Below are 7,500 nucleotides of genomic sequence, written 5' to 3' on the forward strand. Positions count from 1 at the left end.
CCATTCTACTGTGCCTTTAAAAACAAGAACGTTTGGAGACTGCAAACCTCCGCCAAGGCAGGGCAATCTCCAACCCTCTTTCCCCAAAAGGTCATTTCTCTAGACCCCCATCTTTCCCAAAATCTAATCAGTTGTGACCAGTCACAAAAAGATCCACCATTGGTCAAATTTTCATAAAAATCTGCACATCACTTTAAAAAAAGTCATTCTAACAAACAGATAAACGAAAACAGATGTAAAAACAAAACAAATATACAAAGGTAAAACATAAACACAGGTCAAAATAATCTAATCTTCACAGCTTTGGAATCTGAGATATGTTTGTCAAGTTCAACAGAGACATTAGAATTAAAAATTATACTATTTATATGACTGAGGCTATTGCAACACTGTAGACTGGTTGACCTCTGAAGATACAACATTGTTGCTTTATTAAGACTCTTATTTAGAGAAACAGTATAAACATACATATATACATATATACATACATAAAACTGTACATATATACATATATACAAATAATATCTAGATGCATGATACATACACACACACGCGCGCTCACCTGGTCGACAATTACCTACCAGGTTGGGACAGGATACAGGGAAATGGCAACAAATTGCAGTAAAAGAGAAAATAACTTGAATTCTCTCTATCACACTTAGGTGAATCATCCTTTTGCCAAGAGACGAACTGAACTTTAAATCGAAAATAAACCTCGGGTTTTGAAGGACAGAAATGTAGGCAATTTCGTCCATTTAAAAGATGTATATACAAGATGTATATACAGTGTCCATGAGCCGTGGTATGTGTTGCCAGATGTAAAATAACACTGGATGTTCTCCGTGTTGTGTTGTCAGATGTAAAATAACACTGGATGTTCTCCGTGTTGTGTTCCCAGGTGTAGAATGACACTGGCTGTTCTCTTAGATGTAATTAAATCTTTATCTTAGCTATTCTGCATCTTAAGAGTACATTAGAGATTCTTAGGGAACATCATTGCGTAAAGATGTTAAGAAAGACGTAAAAATAACGTTAAAGCTTCCTAGGTTCGTTTTAAAGTATTCGTTGTACAGGATGCCCTCTTGGTTGCCAAATGTACGATAGCACTGAAAGGTCTGTAAATCCCATAAAAACTTTTAAAAAATAACTTTCTTGAGGTCATAGGGAATTATCTGTAAACTCCCACTGCCTGAAGAAAAATTTGAAGAAGAAGGAATAAAATCGAGTCAATGTTCAGGACTGCAACAAAACAAATAAAAGCTTAAAAAATTGCCAGATGCATGATAGCACTGAAAGATCTCTGGATGCCATAAAAACTATTAAAAATTAACTTTTTTGAGGTTGTAAGGAATTCTCTCAAAAAACCCACTGCTAAAAGACTTCGCAGAAGAAAGAGGGGAACTAAAATTGCAGAAGAAGTAAAATCAAGTCATTGATAAAGACTGTAAAAAATTAAAGCTAAAAAAATTGCCAGATGTATGATAGCTGTTTGAGATCATATGGAATTATCTGAAAACTCCCACTGCTGGAAGACTTTTCAGAAGAGGAAGATGAAGTAAAATTGCAGAAGAGTGGATAAAATCGAGTCAAGGTTCAGGACTGCAAAAAGAAAAAAAAAAGACAGTCGAAGAAGATATTTGCCAAGGCGTTGGCTGGCTTGCCAAATACTTCCTGAATCCCACGATGAAATGAATGCAAGGTTTGACTATTTTTCTTTTTGCTTTTTTTTTTCTTAATCTTCGTTTATTTTGATTCTCGAAATCATCCGTGTCATCTTATTCTTTTTCTTCTTTATATAATTTGGACCAAGCCTCAAATTGATAGTGCGAGAGAGAGAGAGAGAGAGAGAGAGAGAGAGAGAGAGAGAGAGAGAGAGAGAGAAATAACGTGTGTCCCCTTTAGAAATTATGCTAATACACGACAATTTTACAAGAAAGTAAAAATGTTTGATCAACGGCCTGTCAACATTGTATACTTTCTCTCTCTCTCTCTCTCTCTCTCTCTCTCTCTCTCTCTCTCTCTCTCTCTCTCTCTCTCTCTCTCAAGTGTTCTGTGCTTCCTTTAGAAACGGTGCTAACAGATTACAATTTTACAAGGGAGCAAATATGCTGAATCAACGGCCTGTCAACATTGTATACTTTCTCTCTCTCTCTCTCTCTCTCTCTCTCTCATGTGTGTGTGTGTCCTGTAGAAACGATACTAATACATAACAGTTTTACAAGAAAAAACAAATTACAAATTTATGTCACCCAATTGAAAAATTTATTAGCCTTCAATTCCTTCCATCCATAGATCCAGTAAAATCATCTGATTGACTGATCGAATGTTTTTCCACTCAGATGGCGTCACAACGACCAAAGTCACCCGCTCCCAGCAATTCATTTTGCTCAGCTGCTTCGTGCATGCTGGGGCTAATTGGTTTACCTGTGACGTCCAGGTTAATTCGCCAGGTAAGCACAGGTATGATTGCCTCTAATTCGCTCTCCTTATTATATGCAAGGTTTCTCCTGGCGTCACCTTGACATCGTTTAAGGTTTGTGCTTTCGTTTGTGTTCGTGTGTGCTTGTGAGTTTGTGAGTTTGTGTGTGTGTTTGCGTTTGCGTATGTGTTTGTTTGTATTTGTGTTTGTGTTTGCGTATGTGTATGTGTGTTTGCTTGTATTTGTGTTTGTGTGTTTCTGTTTGTTTGTTTGTATTTGTGTTTGTGTTTGTTTATGTGTTTGTGGTTGTGTTTATGTGTGTTTGTGATTGTATGTATGTTTATGTTTGTGCATGTTTGTGTTTGCGTATGTGTTGGTGTGTTTGTGTTTGTGCTTTTATTTGTGTTTGTGTGTATCTGTGTTTGTTTGTTTGTTTGTTTAAGTGTTTTTGTTTAGGTGTATGTGGTGGTGAATGTGTCCATTTGTTGGTAGGGAAAAATGCAGGTGTTCTCTATATGTGCAGATGAATCAGCAGATAAAATTACAGGCATAAATCTGTGAGGGTCTGTTGTGGGTAGGTTGAAGAAAGTGTGGTTGTATGCGTGTGGATGTTTGTGTGTGGGAGGGCATGAGAGAGCGCGAGCGGGGACACTTAAATCATTCCTCAATTCGTGGTAGCTCAGTGATATTGCCTGTGACTTTCCACTGTGTTGGTCCAAAGTTCATGACAGATTTTCACTAAGATACAAAGGGTCCTTTGAGAAGGAGCATAGGTCTACCTGATGAGTCAAAAAGCAGCCATTTCCTTGATCCCCCAGGTCCAACGGTTGGTTTGCACAGGCAAGAGTCCGTGCTGGCAAAATGCCAGGTTAATCTCACTTTATCAGCAACAAAGACAATATTTATTCATGTCAATGGAACTTTCAGTAAAAACCTCTTGGGCAAAAACAGTAACGTCGAGAGGTTCTAAAATACACAAAACACAATGGAAACACAAAATAAAAGAGCTTAGGATGAAGCGGAAAAGGAAATAATGAGAAAAGAAGAAAGAAAATTTAAAATATGAAAAGAAGAAGAGACGATAACAAGGCATAAATGTGACAACGAGAAAAATGTAGATACAGAGTTAAGAATAAAATAGAATACATGGCCTTTCATAATTCGTAAATGATATGGAATAACAAAAATGTGTATTATAACTTATTAAAAAATTTTATTATTATTATTATTATTATTATTATTATTATTATTATTATTGTTGTTGTTGTTGTTGTTGAGAATACAAACCCTATTTATATTTAACAAGCCCACCACAGGGTATTAGTGTTTTTTACAAAGGAATAACAAAAGGTAACAAGAAATACAGAAAGAAGTGATCAGTCATGAGAAAAGAAAAAATAGTTTAACAAATTAATAAACAAGCCGAATGAACACCTAAAAGCTCAGAAAGAAAAAGTCTATTAAAAAAAAAAGGTTACTTTGGTGCCAGTATCAAGGCTGATGTAAGACTGGCTTTCGCAAAAGCTAATATTATCTTGAAGATGTGAGGAGATCTGTCGATCATATTGGTAGTATTTGCGTCGACCTTTTCGCTAATTCAGCGTTTATAAACTCTGAGAAATGATCGACAGTCTAGACCACCTAAGGCTGCTTGCAGTCTAATAATAATAATGATAATAATAATAATATTGTTGACGGTGATAGCTGTACCAGTTGCTTTCGGTTTATATAGAGTTTTCGCTATCTCTCTAATAACTGCTTTTTCAATTATTATATTAAAGAAAACTCTATATAAAATTAATGTAGTAGATGCAACTATCATTAGCAACACTACTTGCATAAAAGAATCTTCTGTCTAATAATAATAATAACAATAATAATAATGGTTGTGATAGTAAATCCATGAACAATAATAGTACTGAAAGCGGAGGTAAATAAATTAATAAATACATACATATTTATATATATGTATATAGTATATGTGTATATACAGTATATACATATATATGTGTATAAATGAATATAAATATCTAATATATATATATATATATATATATATATATATATATATATATATATATATATATATATATATATATATATATATATATATATATATATATATATATATTAAATACACCCAGTGTAATATATATATCAGTACTTAACAATATCCTTTGTTCCTCTCATCTTATCTTGAAGATTTTCCACCAACAGCTTGAAACAAGGAACATATTTTCATCATGACTCCCAAAAATACATTTTACAAAACCCTAAAACAGGGTCAAAGAGCGTCTCAAACTTCTTCCCGAAATGTCTCCGGAGCGAGGCAAACGTCAACAAAGAAAGACGAACTTTCTCGTATTTATATTCTTCAATTTAGAGATTTTTTGGGGTAACAAGTGGCTGGAGGTCCCATTTTATAAACTGGGAAAAGAAAGAAAAAAGCAGATCACACAGGATTTAATACGAAGCATTTTATGTATTTCTCTTGAGGGGCAGGAATGGGCTGGGATGTAAAATTTATGTCTAAGGCCTAGATCTGGGACCTCTAATGAGGTCATTCAGCGATGAAATGAGAATTTGAGAGAAAAGAAGGATTTAAGGGTGTAACAGGAGGAAAACCTTCTGCAGATGCACAATGAAACAGTTGTTAGGAAAGGGTTGAGGAAGGTAGGATGGAAGAAATAGAATATGGATGGAGGTACAGTGAAAAAACGAAAGGGGTTGCAGCTAGGGGCCTAAGGGACTCTGCAAAGGAACCTTGAGGAATGTCTACATTGCACCTTAATAATAATAATAATAATAATAATAATAATAATAATAATAATAATAATAATAATAATAATAATAATAATAATCTGAGTTAGTTTTCATATGATTTTCCTGAGAGAGGGTCGACTTGCTTTTAATAATAATAATAATAATAATAATAATAATAATAATAATAATAATAATAATAATAATAATAATAATAATAATAATAATATTTTGAGTTAATTTTCACATGATTTTTCTGAGAGAGGATCTACTTCCTTTTAATAATAATAATAACAATAATAATAATAATAATAATAATAATAATAATAATAATAATAATAATAATAATAATTTGAATTTATTTTATCCTATTTACTGGACTTGTCTAAGAGAGGATCTGCTTCCGTCGAATAATAATAATAATAATAATAATAATAATAATAATAATAATAATAATAATAATAATAATAATAATAATAACAGTGTTCTTATTTGCAACGATTATTAAATAATCATCTTAACAAGGAAGACTTTCCCAAGGCTAATGACGACATTCTTGTGGAAGGTGAGAGAAAGATGTTACTTCTATAAATAAATTCTTACGCCACAGTTTATGAATAGCTCCTACGAAACCGAGGTCTAATTTAGCTCGCTCTCTCTCTCTCTCTCTCTCTCTCTCTCTCTCTCTCTCTCTCTCTCTCTCTCTCTCCTGAAAGTTGTTGAAATTGCTGACTTTAATATTTCTTTAATAAGGTCATATTATTTCTTTAATAAGGTCATATTATACGTGTAAAAGGATGGGAAAAGAATCTCTCTCTCTCTCTCTCTCTCTCTCTCTCTCTCTCTCTCTCTCTCTCTCCTACGGCGCTGTAAAAATAGATGTTATTATTAGAGTCTACGAACGCCGCGAATTGGTCTTTGGGGAGTGAATCGGTTCTAATTTTGGTGATGTAAATAAAGAAGCCAAGTAAAATAAGTGAATGGCCAAGCAAAATAGGTAAATGGTAAAGGCAAAATGGGTAAATTGGCAGGCAAAAAGGGTAAATGACCAAGCAAAATAGTTTATTGGCCAAGGAAAATGGGTAAATGACCAACTAGAATGGTAAATGGCCATGCAAAGTAGGTAAATGGCCCAACAAAATAGGTAAATGGACAAGCTCAATCATGCAACTTTTGAAGCTTCTTAAACAATTTATATCTTCTCATAACCTAACAAGATCCAATACGGTATTTATGTCCATAAAAAAAATCCGCCAGTGAACAAAGGAGCTCTCTCTCTCTCTCTCTCTCTCTCTCTCTCTCTCTCTCTCTCTCTCTCTCTCTCTCTCTCTTATGCATGTGACTTTATTTCATTTCATTAAATGTTGCAGTGTTGTTTTTGAAAGTTGTGTATCTCTCTCTCTCTCTCTCTCTCTCTCTCTCTCTCTCTCTCTCTCTCTCTCTCTCTCTCTCTCAAGTGGAAAATTAAGACTATGATTTAAAAATATAATCATAAAATTATATACCCGATAACAGTGACTACATTCTCCAAATCAAAATGATAGTATTGATTCTCATTTTAACCCTTCAACAAAATCTAAATAAAGACAATTATCACATAGAGACATAACATCCTTTCAAACGTGCAAACACTTATACGAAACGTGCTAAATCAAGATGTTCCGTCAGGTATTCCTTTCTGCGGCTCCGTATGTCGGTAGAATGTAAATATTTTGGGGGAACTGACGTGATGAAAAACCTGTCATTAAGGAGAGATGTTTTATTGACGATTTTTTTAAGGAGAATGTTTTGATGTTTGCCTTTTTTCAAAACAGGTTACAGTACTGCTGCATAGCCCTGTAGAAATTGTATGTGTGTGTGTTATATATGTTGTATGTATACATATATATATATATATATATATATATATATATATATATATATATATATATATATATATATATATATATATATATATATATATATATATATATATATATATATATATATATATTATATATATTATATATATATAATTAAATATGGAGTTTCTTTCCTGTAGACTATCTGATTCTCTCTCTCTCTCTCTCTCTCTCTCTCTCTCTCTCACACACACACACACACACACACACACACACACAACACACAAGCCTATATAGATATACATCTTATAATTATGGCAGCTGGCTTAGACCAAACTTGCTTATGACAGCACATTCTCTCGCCCTTAGTCACCCCATAAATGTGGTAAGGCTTTCAAGAAATCAGGAAGCCTGGTATGAACTTCAGAACTCTGACCTTCCCAACACAGACTTTATCAATTTAATTTCATATCCCAAGAC

At 33.5% G+C, this 7,500-nt stretch overlaps 1 protein-coding gene across 1 annotated transcript in view; it reads right to left on the reverse strand.

Annotated features, from left to right (window-relative positions):
• Positions 1 to 7,500, reverse strand: part of LOC136832337 (muscle M-line assembly protein unc-89-like) — a 502,631-nt gene that overhangs the window by 441,975 nt on the left and 53,156 nt on the right.

Source organism: Macrobrachium rosenbergii, chromosome 49 (genome assembly GCF_040412425.1).
Source record: "Macrobrachium rosenbergii isolate ZJJX-2024 chromosome 49, ASM4041242v1, whole genome shotgun sequence".
NCBI lineage: Eukaryota > Metazoa > Arthropoda > Malacostraca > Decapoda > Palaemonidae > Macrobrachium > Macrobrachium rosenbergii.